The sequence below is a fragment of the Pezoporus occidentalis genome, unplaced genomic scaffold (assembly GCF_034315485.1).
Source record: "Pezoporus occidentalis ecotype Australia unplaced genomic scaffold, CSIRO_AGI_Poc_V1 ctg5, whole genome shotgun sequence".
NCBI lineage: Eukaryota > Metazoa > Chordata > Aves > Psittaciformes > Psittacidae > Pezoporus > Pezoporus occidentalis.
This window is the reverse complement of record NW_026915835.1, coordinates 10,119,670-10,138,794: the sequence shown is the minus strand read 5'-3', so window position 1 is coordinate 10,138,794 and position 19,125 is coordinate 10,119,670.

Genomic DNA, 19,125 nt, shown 5'->3' with positions numbered 1-19,125 from the left:
CTACCGTGCAGGATTTTAGCTTTAGATCTACTGTGTGTTGCCAAGATTTCCCTAATTTACTAGGGTTTATAAAAGTAAGACAAAGTTAGGTTGACATGATTACTTTGTGACTACCGCATGGTGCCTTCTTTTCATCACCTTGCTTTTCTCTAGGTGCTTGCGCACTGACTGCTTTAATAAATGTTCTAGAAATTGACTAGCTGTTGAATTTAAATTTGCTGTTCTGTAATTTCCTAGATTGATTTCTTTGTTGTTTTAGTGACAGCTATCCCATATTTTAGAGAACCCATTCTTCCCCAAAAGGAAAGCATAATAGTCTTTGAATGCTTTTCAACATAATATTTTCTATCTCAGGCATATATTCATAATCTTCTAGTGTAAGATTTAGAATACCTGTACATATTGTAAATCTCTGCTATAGTTCTTGGTTCTTGGTCCTGTTTGAGTTACCTTTAAATCCAGACAAATTCCACTGAAATGCCTTCAGTCAGTTTGAATTGCTTAAATACCTGAAAAGAAGTCACAGGAGATCTGGGCATCAGATTCTCAGTTCAGCTAACTGTGCAAAGTGGAGTCACAGAATTGAAATTTGACAGCATTTATCATCCTTTGTGATGAACTATTTGTTTAATTTGCTTTTATAATTTATAAAATGGTTACTTTAAAAAATATTTTTTGATAAGATTTCTTTCTCATGGACACAGTATTTCTTTGTAATTAATCTTGGAGATAAGAAGTTCTGATTCAGTGAAATGCATCTATATTCCAGGTGACTGCCTCTTTTACACCTCTCCTCCAGGGAACAAAGGATTGTACCAGCTGCTGACTAACAGAAGGTGATAGAAGGTTTAACACCAATATAATATTTGTGTAAGGATATAACCTCAAAGAACAAAAGAAAATAAAATCCCATTTAGACACCTGGTTATTTCTATATTCCTTAATAAGTGTCAGCTACTGCTTAATGCCAGAGACTGCCAAGTTTCTCATGTTTTTGCACACTTGGTAAACACCAAGTTCCTTAACTATGAAGCTCCTTGAAAGGTTTCCTTGTTCTGTAAGGCCTATAGAACTATGCTTTTGTTTGGAAGATGGTGCAGGGGTCCAACAGATTATTTAACCAAAATCACACACTGCAAGAAAATCTTCCGTCAGAAAAAAAATGCTTTGCATAAAATCCTTTTTCATATTATCAACAAAATAAAAAAGATTTAATAAGAAACATGAAAGCAGAACCTTCAAAAAATAGCAAAGAATTATTTTGATTTCTGGTATTACTCTTCAGCTGTCTGTATCTACCTTTTCCACCCCATTTACATATTCAGATGCGTGTACGTGGATACAGTGGGAATATTGCACATATTTATTCTTTCGAGTACATATAACATCAGAATTATCTATCTGATGTGATTATTGAATTTTAGGGGCAGTTTTGAGGCTGTATAAAATGCACAAAATTAAAGATACATGTGGAAGATTTAAAATCACAGAATGGTTTGGGTTGGAAGAGACCTTAAAGACCATCTGGTTCCAATCCCACTGCCATGGGCAGGCATAACTTCCACTAGACCAGGTTGCTCAAAGACCCAGTGAGCACTGCCATGGACGGGGCAGCCACAGCTTCCCTGGGCAACCTCTTCCAGTGTCTCACCACCTCATCCTTGTCCTATCATTACCTACCCTTGTAAAAAGGCCCTCTCCAGATTTCTTTTAGGCTTGCTTTAGGGACTGGAAGCTGCTGGAACACCCCCAAATCTCTCAGCCTACCTTCCTTGGAGAGGTGCTTCAGCCTCCCGATCATCTTTACGGCCTCCTCTGGACTCACTCCAACAGCTCCATGTCCCTCTTGTGTTAGGGGTCCCAGAGATGGATGCAGTACTTCAGGTTGGTTCTTGCTAGAGCAAAGTAGAGGGGGAGAATCATCTCAGCCTTCTGGTCATGCTTCTTCTGATGCAGCCCAGGACACGGCTGGCTTCCTAGGCTGCAAACACCCCCTGCCCTGTTGAGATTTGTCATCCAGCACCCTCAAGTCCTTCTCCTAAGGGCTGCTCTCAATCTCTCCACCCAGCCTGTGTTTGTGCTTGGGATTGCCCCAACTCAGGTGCAGGACCTTGACCTTGGTTTTATTGAACTTCATGAGGTTTGAACAATCCCACCTGTCAAGCTTGTCAAGGTCCCTCTGGATGACATTCCTTCCCTCCAGCATGACAACTGCATCACATAGCTTGGTGTTGTCACCAAAGATGCTGAGGGTGTACTCAATCCCACTGGCACTGAAATGTGTGCAAGCACTAGGTTCGTATATTACCTGCTGTTTGTATTATGATTTGCTTTTGAGATATGCTTTGGCCTGTTTACGTCTTCAGTGTTTCGATAAACATTTGTAACCCTTATTTGTTAGGTAGGAATTTGCAAGAGAGAATAAAAGTAAGAAAGTTTAGTACTCTCTCATATGTCACTGTTCACTGAAAATCTTCCTCATCAGAAAGAGCTTTTCTTTTGTTTTCTCTCCTAGCAACCTCTGCATGACACATTTTTGCAGGTGCTCAGACTGAAAACATATGTTAGGTCTGAATAATGATGATTTTTAGCAATGTCTAGTTTGGAAATAAGAAAATCGCAGGCCCATAGTATTAATTTACTAAAACTATGCACCCAAAGATTTTTTTCCCAGAAGTTTACAGATACAGAGTTTACATTCATCATAGTTATAATTGTAAGGGAAAAATAAGCACGTAATGAATGGAAGATGTTATGTCTGGGACTTTTTTTTTCCCTTTTTTTAAGTTCAGGTATTCATGTCTGCTTGATTTTGATGGAGAGTGTTTGAGGGAAGTGAAAAATAAAGAGACAAAAGTGACAAAAACATTAATAAAATTTGAATGAACATATTTTATTGTAGCAAAAAATGTGAGATAGGAAATCTGGCTAAAACATGATCAGAAGAGTATGTGTTTTTTTTCTCTAATATTTTATTCATCGATCCAAAGAGATGCCAGGATGAGCTCCTGGGATAAACAGGAGGTTCCTGTAATCAGTCACAGGAGCATAACAGGCTCTGTTCCCTTCTGAATCTCTGATAGGAACATAGGGCTGTTTTGAGCAGCCCTTCCGTGGCCTCAAGCAACAAGTTCAAGCATACTATTAATTTGCGAGGGACAAGAGATATCTAGATTGGGAACATGTATCCAAACTGTCTTAATTTATGATTATAATGATGGGGGGGGGTGGGTAAGAAAGAAAGAAAAAAAAGAGACAGAAAAGAGACACGAGGGGACTGTAAATGTAAGCTGCATGCTACTGCCAAAAGATAAAGCAGCATTTCTCTCAACTTGCTATGGTTGCCAAATTCACTGGAATAATGTCTGTTATAATCACATCTTGCAGCAAACAGCGGAGCAGGGTTGCTGCTGTCTGCCAAAACACAACAGCAAGTCCTTGAAACAGTACGACTTAGAGCTAGATTATTCCCAAAAGAGACAAAAAAAACAACCCCTGCCCTCCAAAAATAGCACTCAGAAGTCAAAGTATGTGCCTAAAGCTTGGGGTTTTTCTTTATTTGTTTTTTTTGTTTGTTTTTTATGATGCAAATATGGTAGGTGATTTTGAAGACCCCAGCTATATGTGGGCTGAGGTTAAGAAAAAAAAAAAAAGGATTTCACCCTAAAGTTTGTTTTCTAATTCAGAGATCATGCTAACAGCAGTTCTTATGTGACACCACATTGACATCTAGTACAGAACTAGAACTGATACATTTTCCCACTTTTATTCTGGCATTTGTAAGAACCTACAAAACTGCTTAAGTATTAGAAAAGATCTCAATAAATCAAAAGCACACAGATAACCTGCAGCAATGTGATTCCTAGTGCTTGTGACTATATAAATTGTTCAATGAAAAATATGACCTATGTAATAAACATAGTGGAGGTACTTACTGTACACATGCAGGACACTTTACTAAAAAAGCTCTGGAAACTTTATCATGTTTTTAGTGGAATTTTGTGCTATGTATATCTAAAAGCTGCCCTATTAGTTAACTTGTTAACTTTTTAAGAGTAATTAAATGAGTAATTGAGTGGCCATCACTTATACAAAGAACTATACTCTCAGTGAGCTGGTGCTCTTTGAAAGAAAACAGCTTGCATACACCACACCTATTCCACATGACAAGCACTCCCAATATAGCTCATCTGACCAAAAACCAGAAGTTTTAAAGGACTCAGATTTCATGCAGATTCTGTCTTATTTGCCTGCTTCATACTGATATCTCAGGTACCACAAATGGCACAAGATACCTGAATGTTATACCTAAATTGGACCCTGGAAAAGACTAAATATATAGGTCTATTTCAAGGTGAGTTAAAATAGTTGTTCAAAAGCTTTTAATAAGAGGACACTGTTAATTTCTTTAATTATTTTGAAAAAGAGAAAAAGAGATATGATATTGCTGATGTGACTGTATTTCTACGTTTTTCACTAGTTAAGTCCTACTATCCTTAAGTCAAGTAATAGATAATGCTCTGCCCATAGGTCCAAGCTTCTTCAAATTGGCATTTATTTAGCTTGCTGATGCTCATTTTTCTCTAGGGTCACAATGTAAATCTAGCTGTGGCAGGGTTTTTTTTAGTTTTATGATATATTTTTGTCAGATATCTGTGGTCTTTTCATGATTTTGCAGTTAGAAAATAAGACAAAGAATCAGTACCCTAATTTTCAGTCTTGAAGCTATAAAGGAGGCATGCCTTGATAGTCTTTTTTTTTGTTTATTTCCCATAATGTTTTTATACATTTTATATTAAATGGAAATTCAATAAAAACTAGAAATAGTGCAGAGAGTGGATCTCAGATCAGTTATCTTCAGGCTGGATCTAGAATTGTCAGACTTGAGTTCAAAGAGATGCAGTTCTGCATGAAGCATTTAATTCTGGGGTATTGCTGGCGCTAAATCATAAACACTTAACTAGGTAGGTCGTTTTTAGTGATTGGAAAGCCTGGACAAATTTAGAGACTTAAATCTCTGCTGCCTAGTTCTCATGTTACTATACTGGGTTATGTCTAAAGCAAAGTTTATTTTTAATGTATTTGTCATTTTGTACCTAGAGTTTCATTACAAATTTTTAGATCTTCGATGTGTGTGTGGTGAGATGAACTAAGGAAGAAAGAGTTACATGAGTAGTTCTGAGATTAGAAGTTCCAGTTTATAAAAGAATATCACATAGATTCAGGGAAAGCATCATCACTTCTAATATGGTCAACAGTTAGACTTTTTTTTTCTTTAATCATATGGCCTTTTCTGCTTTTGCTCTGAGAGAAAAAGCAGAAACAAGGTTAAAAATGTGTAATAAATTGACTTCTTGTTAAGAAAACACACAATTTTTCTGTTCTTATTTCAGCCTGTGGGATTTATATTCTTTGGATTCTCCTTCCCATTCCACCAGGAGAAGGGGGAAGTGAAGGAGTGGCTGTGTGATTTTGAGTTACTGGCTGGACTTAAACTATGACACCTTGGCATGACCTTCTCACAAAAACAAGTAAAATAAGATATCAAGTCACAGAGGTATTACATGAAGTCATCTTGTATTTGCATACATGGAAATATGCCTCAGCAGGTGAAAAAAATCTGGGAAGTAAACCAGACCAAGTGCCCATAGATTAAGCACCCTGCTGTAACTACTGATGTGTATTTAAAAAAAAAGAATTTCTGTCTTCTATTTGAAAGTATCTTAAAATGCAACATACAAAGCTAGAATTCCTACCATTATAAATCTAGTAATAACTTTCTAATTAGTGAATTCATTGCTACAGTGCATAATCAGCTCGTTGAAGACGTATTATACTGAAAGAGAAAAAAATCCACTCAGTAGTAACATAGCTGTCCCATTAAAGTCTTGATTAACTTTATAACAATAATGCAATATCATTATGCTTTCATAAATTAGAAGACAAATTGGATATATATCAAATAATAGTCTTTTAACTTACAAAAGGATGTATGTTCAAAGTAAAGTAAAATAACTCCAACAACATTAATTTCTTAAGGGGGGGGGGGGTGACATATAAACTCAACACAAAAACATAAATCTAATGTTTCAGTATCTCAACAGTATTAACATTTTTTCAAAGAAAGCTAAACAGCTCCTAGGCATTGAACATACAGTAACATCAAAAGCAATTGATGTGAGCAATGACAATTGAGATTATCTATTACAGAGAGGCGAACCCATCCAGGTTGATTCCCACAGCACCCTCTTGCTCAGCAGGCACATTTTGCTATCTGCTTACCTATATTACCTCCATCTTTTCTATTATTATATAATAGGGATCACAATTTGGATCCAAAATGCAGTCTGAAAACCACAGAATTTTCAAATTTTCCAGATTTAGAAAATATTTTTTTTCATAAAAGCTAAGATTAAGTTTATGAGAATCTAAAAGAAGACAGTATTGAGTTCTAAACTTACAGGCCTTATATATACGTATAACTAAGAAAGCAAAGAATGGTTTCCATACACCAGAATTTTATATCTAATACAAAAATAACTGAACTAAATATTCACAGGTGAAATCTGACCTAGTGGAAAAGTTCTTAAAGTATACTGAAGTTCAGCCTCAAAGAGCCATGTGAGCATAAAAGGAAGGCCGCATATACAAAAGGAAGTCTGAGTCAAACCCCTAATTTTGTGGGGATCCTATATGTGGCTGGAAATTTACTTCAGTGTAGCTAATAAATTTTTGTCCATTCTTATTTCTCTCCTCAAAATTTATTGCATAAAGTTCTAAAATTGCTTTCTACTATGTTTATATGATATCTGATGGTGGAGCTTCACCCAACATGAAGGGATGCATGTATTTTATAAGGTATTTCCAGAAGTAGGATATAAGGAAGATCCCAAATTTCATTGTACAAATAAAGTGAATCCTGCTTGAGGAGAAAATAAAGCAATTTATCAGAAATTTACTCAAAAAGGTATGTAAATTACTGAAAATCTGAATTGCATAATAAAATATCTACTAGATATTATCTTTTCTTTCTTTTTTTTTTTCCTTTTCCATCCCTTTCCCAGATTGTTCTGAAAAGTACTCATTTTGTCTTATCGGGGGAGAAATAATTTGGATTGTTTTCCCCATTGTTTTCAGTTCATGCAGAGATCTTTGGGAGAAATTCTGTTGTTATGTAGATGTTTGTTTGGAAATGCTACAGAACGGAAACCATGAGTTAGCGAAAAGCAATGAGATTCTAGTGAATAAGGTATCACATCAGTATCCTAATAATTTCACAGCTTAAAGAGAACTGCAGTGAAGCAAACGAAACCGTGAGTAGAGACTGCCAATGAGTCAGATGCTACTGTTGGGAAAGGAATTTCTATGGTTTAACATCTGGGCACTGTGAATACTTTTCAGAAATGAAGGCAAGAACTCTCCTATACTGAGATACGGAGAATGCTTTTTAAAAATACATGCCAGCAGCATACACTTGCCACTTAACCCACCCCCCCCCCAAAAAAAAAAAAAAAAAAAAAAAAAGTCAATCAGATGATATTTACTTGTGGATGATTCTGTTTAAAAAGAGAAGAAAAATAAAAATGTATCCTCTGGAATATATTTTAAAACATCCCTTGTTCTCATTTTGAATTATGAAGGTGGTTGATAGGAGCCTTTTAATCAATATGCAGCTAATTTGGGTATCATTTGATTCTATGTGACTTTAAAGGGAGTCTTTGTTGTAAGCATGGTTGTTCTTGTGATGTTGTGCAGCTTCTACAGCTCATCTGGAGACCACTGTTTCCTAGCTATCCCACTGGATGTAAGCTTTATCCATGTAAAGGTGTTGACTAAAACAGCAATTAAATGGATGCTGCCCATGCTAAATTTTATTCGTCTTTCTCTAAGGACTGTAGCTTGAAGACTTATTTCCTCTGCAAAGATGTGGGGAGAGGATGAGATTGTAGGCATAAAGGTGAACGCCACATTGCATCGGCCATCTTCTCCAGCACAAAGAGCAAGCAGATTAAAAAGATGTGAATCAAGTAGGTTCATACCAAATAAAATTTAAAATTTGATATTGGTTTTAGTCATATTTTTCATGCTAAGTGGAAAGAAAACAGTAGGAACGATCATAGTTTGTGTAAATACTGATGGAGAAGGCTTATGCACTTATGTCTCATTTCTGAAACCTGCTCATATAATAAAAATGAAAAGGCGTGTCCTGAAATAATAGCTAAACTAAATCCCTTCAAAGTCTATAAAGGTGACGGTTGAGTATTAGTGTACAGATAGCTCTGCTGTGGCTCAAATACTAGACTTCAGTTTGGTGATAATTATATATACCTTTTTATCAATTTACACTCCTCTTTTTCTTTCTTTTTTAATAAACTATATGAAAATAATTTTTGGAAATGTAAATTTTTCTAATATGACTCTTCATGAGCATAAAATAAGAATGAAGCTTGCTAAATTGACATTAAAAACCTTCTTGGAAATCCTAGTTCTAATAAGAAAGCAAATATTAATTTATCTATTTTGATCTAAAGCATCAACATTGTTAATGATGATAAAATATTAACATATTGTGTGCAATTATTACAGTTACTCTTTCTCAAATAGTAAAATATATTAATACAGAAAAAGCAGCTTATTATGTAACTAATGAATGAGGATTTTTTTTTCAATGGCATACCAGTGTACTTGAAATTTTTAACTGTGCTAAAAGAACAATTCAGGAAAATTGAGACAGGCTTTCCATTACCACATCATAAGCTTTGTATCAAATTTTTATAAAAGCATGAAATCCAAACAAAACACAGATTTGACCTGATCAAGTTCTGACATGAAGTCCTTAACCAGCTTCTCATTCGCTATTGATTTTATGTGGGAAGCACTCAGAAAAATAGCAATGGACACCATTATGACATCCTGTTACAGCTATAAGTCATACTCTTCTCATTGTTATGATGATGTAACTGGCATTACTGTGATGTCTTTGAATATACAAAAACTTGAGCCATATCTTTCATGGCTCTAGTTTTATCTTTAAACTACTAGCACCTGTGTTGTATATCATTATCTATGATACAATAATTCTTAAAATTGTGTGTATCTTTTCATATAAAGAGGGTGCCTGATGACGCAGATGCAATATTATTTTTTCTCAAAAAAATAGAATGTACCAAGAGTAAAAACATGTCTAGTTTCCAAGTAAGAGTTTTACAGAATACTGCCCAGGGAAAAGAAAATTTACCACAGTTAAGGAAAAATGCCCATAGCCTTTATTTTCACATCATAATCACAGTTTTAGATCTCAATGCTTCTTTTTTTTTTCTCCCTTGGGATATATTTTACAGCTGTTGACCTTACAACAAGTCACTATTATATTTGCTGCTTTTTTTTCCTTTTTTCTAGTGCAACATACACCATTTCATGTTTCCTATAGGATGCATTTTACAAGCGTAAAAAGAAATAAAAGAATAAGAAAATGCTTCCCAAATGCTGGAAGAAGTTGTATAAATTTAAAAACCTTGAATCTTAAATGGACTGCAGCAGCTGATGAAATTCCTGTGCTCAGGAATTTCTGGTTTAGGTCACAGTGTCAAATGAACCTCTTGTAAGACTATTGCTAGATGATCAATAATTGAGGAAGAAAAAAAAAAGAGAGAAAAACTGAACAATGAGCTGTACAATGCTAGAAAATTGTCTTTATTATGAATAATACTTTAGTTCATATGACCCTATGTCAGCCAATTAAATTATGCTTGGCTGTTAAGATGATAGAATCTGGTCGCAATATTCTTGGCTGTGGTTAGAACAAGTGACCCTCTGATATGGACAGTAGTCTACTAGTCAGATTTAGACTTATAGTATGTTCATGGCATTTAATTCAATATACAGATCTTCATTAAAGACTCTTGGTAGTACCTGTGATAAGACTGGAAAGACCAAGTAAAAACTACAAAATGCTATGTGTGCATGTATGGAAGAAAATGCTATCATTAAGATTTCATAATTTGGTTTTTCATGAAACAGTGCTTTGAAATACAGTGTTCATTATATTTTAGTTTCATAATTGTTTGCATATATTTTTAATGGAATTAACTTTTTCTTCATTTACTTCTAAATGCTGTTTCCATTTTCCAGGCTCTGTCATTTGCAGCAGATGAGTACATACACTTATATGACTTTGAAACTACCCCATTTCTGACTGCAGTTTTGTTACTCCTATGAATGACTTTCACAAAAGGAACGCAGGCCAATTTAAAGTCCAGGCACCGAGCAATTTGAGATCCACCAGCTTTATGCAGTAATATAATTATTCCCTCTGAGGCTCTTAATTGTATTCATCACACCATGATTTCTGCACAAATTAAACATGCATTTACTGCTATATATAACTTGCTTTGCAGTTAACATCCTGGAAACAAATTTCAAGGAGATAGAATCTTGAACTTAGTCATCTCATGAAATCACTAGTTTCACTGCTTGGAAAAGTCACTTAGTATGTAAGGTCACTATATCTTTACATCACCAAATCATACACAAAAAAGCAGTGAAAAACAGTTTAATGAAAATATAGCCAAACTTTTACACAAATATTTTTTTCCAGACTTTAATTGTTAAAGCCCTTAGTAAAAAATCCTTGGATATATTTTGAAGACACATAACAAAAAATGAACACTAAACAAAATCTCTTGCAGTCTGCAGAAGATAAGATGTCTGAAATTCAGAGACAGAAAAAACAAGAATCATATATATCTATTCACACATATAGGTGTATATAGATATATATTCATGTGTGTGTGCCATTCAGACCTTTCACTTCACAAATTTTATAACAAATTACACATTTCTGAGGAGCATTTCTAGTAAAAATAAATAAGTACTTACAAGGTACTTCATATGATTGTCCAAACAATAACTCTAACCAACATATCATTTTTAGGAAATTATTTAATGTAGAATATTTTCTATGGATGGTTTTCACCCTTCTTGTACAGGGACATATCTACTCTGTTACCCAGGTATTTTTAAAATATGCAAGTATTCCTAATTACTTCACAGCAGTATTGGTATATGTGAATCCAGAATAATATACTGTATATTTTTCTTGATAAATTATTTTTTTGTGGGGTGCTGGGATAGGGCAACGAAAAGGAAAACAAAGTCTGATGTTATGCTCATTTCAATGGCAAATACATATGTAGGCCTAGGTATTCTTTCTGTATTTCACTAGAAATTGTTTTTTATTTTTGTGGGCATTTCACTGTACCCACAATTGTAGAAGACACTCATCAACAAAAGAAAGAGATGAAAGATAAAGGGTGCAGAGCTAGTGATCCATCTCCACCTTTCCATACTCGTTCTTCTAGGATTTTAAATTAGAATACCATTTTGACATGTCTGTAAATTGCTATATAAATTGTCCAGTATTCCACAGAATTAAGAATCAAGATTTTTAGCAAGCCTCAGTATTGCTGTGGATGCTAGAAATACCCAGAGTTAATGACAGCATTAAGGGCAAGAAACAATAACAAAAAACTGGGAAAACAATTTAAAGGTCCATGACTTGAATTGACCTCTACATAACAAAGGTCGAACCAGAAAACTTCTATGAAGTGCCAGAGGCTGGCGAGCATCAGTAAAAGAATACTGACCTAATCTTACTGAGATGGCAATTTTTACATCCTTGCAATATTATTGTGTTTTATTTCCATCTTTCACCATCTCCCCCACTATTTTTCCATATTATATGTAATGTTTACTGAACACATTAGCCCTTTCAGGGTTTATACTATTTGTATTTAATGAAATTGAAAAGACTGATAGAGTTTAACGCTTGCTTCCTGTCTTAATTATTTGAGGTGCTAACAAAATTACAAAAGATATCTAGTGTAGTCATAATCAACAAACATTTCAGTAAAGGTTTGGCTTGGCCTTGGTGTGTGATTAGATTCAAAGTGTAAGGTCATAAGAACAATTTATATTTTCAGGAACAAGCCCTAATCTCCAGATGTCAATGAAAAACATCAATTAACTAATAAAATTAAATTGGATATTGCCATTTGTAATGTGAGCAGAATTGCACTGATACACTGCAAGATCAGATATATCATCTCAACATGCACATATAATATGTAAACTTATATATTTTTTGCATATGTGAGGGAGAGCCTTTGTTAGAAAACTACTTGGGAAAATTCCCTTAAAAATCTGTAAGACAGTTACCTGACTAAGGTCCTAAATTTGAAGTTTCAATGGCCTACAGGGAGCACCTCCCTCACAATTAATATACGCAAGAATTATAACATGAGAACAGCATGGAAGTGACTTGAAATGTTATATCAGGGCCAAGGGAGTCTTTAATTTAATGATCTCTTTTAGTTGTGGTTCATATGTGTGATCCCTCTACCCTTCAGTCCGATATGAGCATTCTCTCAGATCATTGCACAGCGTAAATGAGCAGGTCTTATTTCTATATTTACAGTGCAGAAATGTTCCTTCAAAATCTACGTAAGATGTGAGGCATCCTGCCACCAATTAATAAAAAAAATGTAATCCCTAAGTGTAGAGTAAAACCAGCAACAAATTTTAGCCAAAATATAACAGCCTATCAGCAAACATCTATTGGCAATGAAAACTGCCAGCCTTTCCAGGTCCTGAAAAGAAGCCTGGACCTCAATAAAACTCAACTTTCTGCATGCATCTGTTCAGTATGACTGGCTTTGCAGAATTCTGGAAAGGGCAAGACATTTAGGTTTCTTACCTCTTCATTCATCCAGTCTTTCCACTCCAAAATACCATCCCTGGTTTTTATATTCCTGCTAGAGTTTGTCCAGAGGTTATTAACATGATGAAACTGAAATGATAACATATATGGAGATACATTTCTTGGTTTGTGAGATATATAAATGTTATTTGATTAGTTGGATTCTGAGCTCAAATACTTCATGGGCCATTGTTGGCTTGCTTAGGTTTCTGCCACTTCTGGCCATATCTTCCAATTTGGATGAAATTCATGTTTATTTCTTATAATTTACAGTATTAAAGAACTTATCAGAGACTTTTCACATCATCATATAATATATGCTCATGTAGCAAAATAAAGACAAGATTGTAACGTTCCATAAAACTCCATTTTTCCAATCTAATAATAGCATCTCAGGCACGGTACCCAAGCCATGACACTTACTATTGGCCAAAACACAGGCTTCCTGTTCTATGTGTGATGTTACTCAAGTTGCTAGTATGTGCTGAAGTGCATCCCCTCATCTTCATTTTTTTTTTTTTGCCCTTGTTAAGTAGACAAAGCCAGAATACTGTTGTACCAGAACACTGTTGTTTTGTTCCTTTGACAACTTAGCTAGGTGAAGAAAATTAGAATTCTCTTAATTTTATACACCCTGAGCCCCGAAAGAACTGCCAGATTCAAAGGACACTCTGTACTGGATAAAAATAAAGTAAAATCTTAGTTTTACTACCATACTGAAATCAATTTGGATCAGAGCTTTTGAAGAGCCCAATCCACCCATCACTGAGGTGGTAGATTTCAGTATCTACTGTATTATAGAACTATCAGCTTTTCCCTACACACCGATAAATGTAGCTGCACATTTGTCACCTAACCAGTGTAGATTTTATCTCAGTAATAATAGCAATCTAAAGCCAGTTACTTTTAATAGAAAGTATGTATGTAAGTCAGAAGTTCTGAGCAATCAGACAAAGCAGCACAATTAATGTAATGAAAAGCTTCAACAGGAAGTCTCTTGTGTCTGTTTCCCTTTTAATCAACTAAAATTCTAAAGGAATTACAAGGTACTATAAAGTCACACAAGAAATATGTCACTAGATATTTTCTTTGTTATTGAATGAAATTCCTTATTCATATGAGAAAAAGCTGAAAATGTAAGTAATTTTAGTAGGTGCTTCTCACTTTTTTCCCTTTCAGTTACGGAGGGAAGAAAATCCAGGTTTCATGCTTCTTTTTATCTCATACCTGCATTTTGACATTAAAACAATAGAGCCAATAAAATGAACATATTTCTAGGTTTATGTCACACATACCATTCTGTCAGTAACTGACATAATGAAAAAGTGGCCAGGGAAAATATAGGTGGAAATAAAAGGAATTTGAACAAACAAGATGTGCAAAAGAAGTAGTCTGGAGAATTTGCATACACACAAAGGCATGACTAGCTGTGTTACCATTGTATTACTTTAAAAAAAAAAATTAAATATTCTGGGTCTTGTGAGTATGAGGTAAGTCTGATAAACATAAACCTTCTCATTTTCTGCTTCCAAAGAAAGATCTGTCAAGGTTAATGCTGAAGGTTCCCAAAGAATTTTGATTGGCACTGAGCAATAGTTTGAGAAGTATAACAGAAGAAAATGAAACAATAGGCTACTGAAATATCAAGGGAACTGAGACTGTTAGCAGTGTTCATACAGGATCGTACGCTACGGCATCCTGGACATGAATATTCATGCAGCTACAGTTACATATACACAAAAGCCTTAAAAAATTCCCTGAGTTATTATTATGCTGTAACTATTAAACCCAGTTAATAATGTCCTGAAAAGGGTAACGCTTAGGGCTACAAAAAAAAGAAAACTTTTGTTAGCAATACTTGATTTATATAAGAAACTTCTTTATTTGTACAGTTTCGAATTGTGGCATGCGAACATGAAAAGTGCTTGGTTGTATCCTATAGCAGTACCACATACTAGGAGTTCACACTGTGTTCAGTTCTCCGCTTTCTCAAAACAATAATCCTACCCATAATTTCTGCCAGAAACTGTGCCAACCCCTATTGCATCCTGGATTCTAACTAGGCACTGAGTTGGGTAAAAATTTTCCAGAAAGCACAATAGAAGCCAAAAAGCATGAATGATTTTGTGATGGTGTTAGAATTTGAGCTTTAGCCCTGCTCGATCTACAAATAACCAACAGGTACATTGATAGTTCTAATGAAGAGGGGCATGGATGTGCACAGTTATAACTGGTTCTTAACTGGTTATTTAGCTGCTGTTTTAAACTTAACATTCTGTGTTTTGGCTTGGGGGATTTGGGTGGTGTGTTGGGTTGTGGGGTTTTTTGTTTGATTTTTTTTGTTTGTTTGTTTCGTTTTTTGTTTGTTTGTTTGTTCTGGGTTGTTGTGGTATTTTTGAATGGCTCTCCTAAAAAAGAAATTAGTACAGAAGGTACCCATAAGCAATGTCAAGGATGCAAGCCACACCTTGAAACTCAGCCTGTAGATCAGTGGTTTATTCTTGCCCTCTTTTATTTAAAAGCATGGTTACAGATAGCAAATAATGCTTTGTTAGACACCTGTTTGATGAAAACTCAATCTCTAGTGGGAAAAGTAGCTGTATCTCCAGAAAACACGAACAGCTCAGAAACATCCCTGCACTTTGAACTTTCTATTTGGCTGTTGTCCAGGTGACTTGGCACTCAGGAATGTGCTTTCCAGTTTGCTTTTTAAGACACATCTTGTCCTGGGTTCAGCTGTAGTAGTCATTTTTCTCCTTCTTAGTAGCTGGTGCAGTGCTGTGTTTTTGACTTTCAGCCTGGGAACAATGCTGATTAACATTGATGTTTTTAGCTGTTGCCAACTAATGTCTACTCCAATCAAGGACTTTCTGAGTCTCATTCTCTGCCAGGGAAGAGGGGAAGCCAGGAGGAAGCAGAGACAGGACACCTGACCCAAACTAGCCAAAAGGGTATTCCATACTACAGCATGTCATGCCCAGTATATAAACTGGGGGGAGTCACCCGGAAGGGCTAGATTGCTGCTCCGGTCTGGCTGGGTATTAGTCAGTGAGTGGTGACCAGCTGTATTCTTTTCCCTTGTTATTTCCCTCATCATTATTATTATTGGTGGTAGCAGTAGTGGTTTTGTGTTATACCTTAGTTACTGGACTGTTCTTATCTCAGCCCATGGGAGTAATATTCTTTTGATTCTCCTCCCCATTCCTCTGGGAGCAGGTGCAGGAAGGAGGAGTAGTGAGCGAGCGGCTGTGTGGTTCCGAGTTACCAGCTGGGCTTAAACCACGACAGTTCTTTGTAGCTCCCAACGTGGGGCATGAAACGTTGAGATGGTGACAGGTCCTACCAGAGTGTGCTGAATCTTATTTGTGATAAGCATTTATTATTTCAGATTAATAGTCACTTGTCACAATGCTGATTTATTGGCTCTCAAAGTTGTTGCTCTTGATCTCAGAGTTTCAGCATGTTGTACCTTACAGACAGTATTTGCTGGTTTGGTGCTTATCAGCTGGGGGGCTTGGTCTAAGGTTCTTCTTTCACTGTACTTTATCGTAATGACTTGTAATACAATAGTGTCCTGGGTTCAGCAGTAGCAGTCATGTTTTTTCCTTTGTGGTAGCTGGTACAGTGCTGTGTTTTGACTTCCAGCCTGAGAACAGTGTTGGTGAAGTCGATGTTTTTGGTTGTTGCTAAGTGATGTTTACCCTGACCAAGGACTTTGTGAGGCTCATGCTCTGCCAGGGAGAAGGGGAAGCCAGGAGGAAGCAGAGACGGGGTGCCTGACCCGGGCTAGCCAAAGAGGTATTCCATACCACAGCACATCATGGCCGGGGTGGGGGGTGACTGGGAGTTACCCGGAAGGACACGGGCTTCCGGGTGGAACTCGTTTTCTTGGCCGGTGGTATCGTATTCTCTTCCCTTGTTATTTTCCCTTATCATTGTTGTAGTTGATAGTAGCGGTGGTGATTTGTGTTCATTGGTTGCTGGACTGTTCTTGTCTCAACCCGTGGGAGTTGCATTTTTTCGATCCTCCTCCCCGTTCCTCCGGGAGTGGGGGAGAACCCCGGTGGAGGCGGGGGGGACACGGACCTCGATTGTTGTCAGCTCGGCACCACTCACTGGGAGTGAGTGAACAAGTTACCTGACTGGGTTTAAACCACGACAGTTCTTTTTGGCGCCTAACGTGGGGCACTAGGGGTTGAGATAAGAACAGATCTGACTGGATTGATAGTCACTCGTCACAATGCTGATTTAATTGGCTCTCGAGGTTGTTCCTCTTGATCTCACAGTTTCAGTATATAGTATCTTACGTCCGTCCGGTATTTGCTGTATTACTGTTTTTCAAGTGTGGGGCTTGGGCTAAGGTTTTTGTCCCATTGTACTTTATGGTAATGACTTGTAATACAATAGAATCATTGATCATGAAACTGATCTGGCTTATGTTCCCAGTGTGGTCACCACCTTTATACTTTGGGAGGTATATGATGGAGGTGCTTAGCAATTACACATCTTTTTTCTCCTTCTCAGGTGCTCAACCTGTGAAGGAGACATTCTTTTACCCTCCCAGTCGTCCCCCCAGACCATTTACATTTGAGAGTTTTGAATTTTTTGAATGGCATTTTAATGCTGTTGAGACTTGCTTGCTGATGGTGATGGGAATCACCACGTTGGCACGCATACAGAGTGTGTTTTGCCCACGACTGATTTCAAGAGTTAAGCAGAGTCAGGTTTGGGTCTTGTCTGGGGTCAAACGACGATGTAGGAGGACCGAGAGATTTTCCCTGAGGCTGGACAGCCATGAGTGGCAGGGTGTGTGGGATAGTATGGGCAAGTGTCTAGGTCAGTGGGCCCCTCCAGTACTTTGGAATTTCACTACCGAACAACTACAAAATCCAGAAGAATTAGTAAAACACTTAAATGAGGTGTGTGGTCATTCTGGCCATACCAGAGATGGACAAATCACGGCAACGTGCTGGGGCTTGGCCTATGCTTACAGGGCCTCGTTCAACACTATCCAGCACCTTCAAAAGGAAAAGAATGTTGGCGGATCTGAAGGCAAAGCAACAGTCGCTACTCAAACTTTGGCTGCAATGAACTGCGCAGCTACCCCAGTGGCAAGTACAGCAGCTGCTCAAACTTCAACTGCAACAGACAGCGCGGTTACCCCAGCATCAAGCACAGCAGCTGCACCACCCCCAGCAACAAGTACAGTCTCTGCTCAAGCTTTGGCCTCAGTGAACAGAGCAGCTACCCCAGCGGCAAGTACAGCAGCTGCTCAAACTTCAACTGGAACAGACAGCGCAGTTACCCCAGCTCCAAGCACAGCAGCTACACCACCCCCAGCAACAAGTACAGTCGCTACTCAAACCACAGTGATAATCACTGCAGCCAAACCAGAGGACCACTTTGTACCAATATCGGTTGCCCCTGTACACAAGAGAACAAGTAAAAAGGAGGCAAAAAGGGTGAAGCGAGATGAAGAACCAATGAATTCACCACCCGGTCCAGAATCTGATCAGGAGTCATCATCACATGACGAAGAAGAAGAAGAAGAGGTAACTTCTCGACCTCGGACCTCAACCGAGCTGCGGAATATGCGAAAAGATTTTACCTGTCAACCAAGGGAGCCCATCATCACCTGGTTACTCCAATGCTGGGACAATGGGGCCGATGGTCACGAACTAGAAGGTACAGAAGCCAAGCAGCTGGGATCACTTGCTAGAGAAGGGGGAATTGACAAAGCAATTGCATGAGAGAAAAAGTCCCTCAGCCTCTGGAGGCGGCTCTTGGCAGCTGTGAAAGAAAGGTTTCCGTACAAGGACGATGTTACGAGTCGTTCGGCCAAGTGGACTACTATAGACAAAGGCATCCAGTCTCTGAGGGAATCAGCCATCGTAGAGATGCTCTATCACATCAAGCCAAATAACGGGGATACACCTATAGATCCAGATGAAGTTGAATGTACACGACCCATGTGGCGAAAAATGACACGGAATGCACCGTCATCATATGCCCATTCATTGGCAACAGTAACCTGGAATGACATAGTACCACTAACAGTGGATGAAATGGTTCATAAACTCCGAGAGTTCGAAGACAACCTCACCCCTTCCATCATCTCAGCTGTGAAAAAACTGTCCCAGGACCTCGAACAATTGAGGGACGATCTATCTGATTTATCCAGCTCCTCACGTGTACCAACACACATCTCAGCTATTAACAAAAGGCGTCCTATTGTTCAAGAGAGGAGATACAGGAGGTATACGCCACAGGGTACCCTATGGTTTTACCTGCTGGATCACGGAGAAGACATGACAAAGTGGGATGGAAAACCTACTTCAGCTTTGGAGGAACGGGTGAGTGAACTGAAG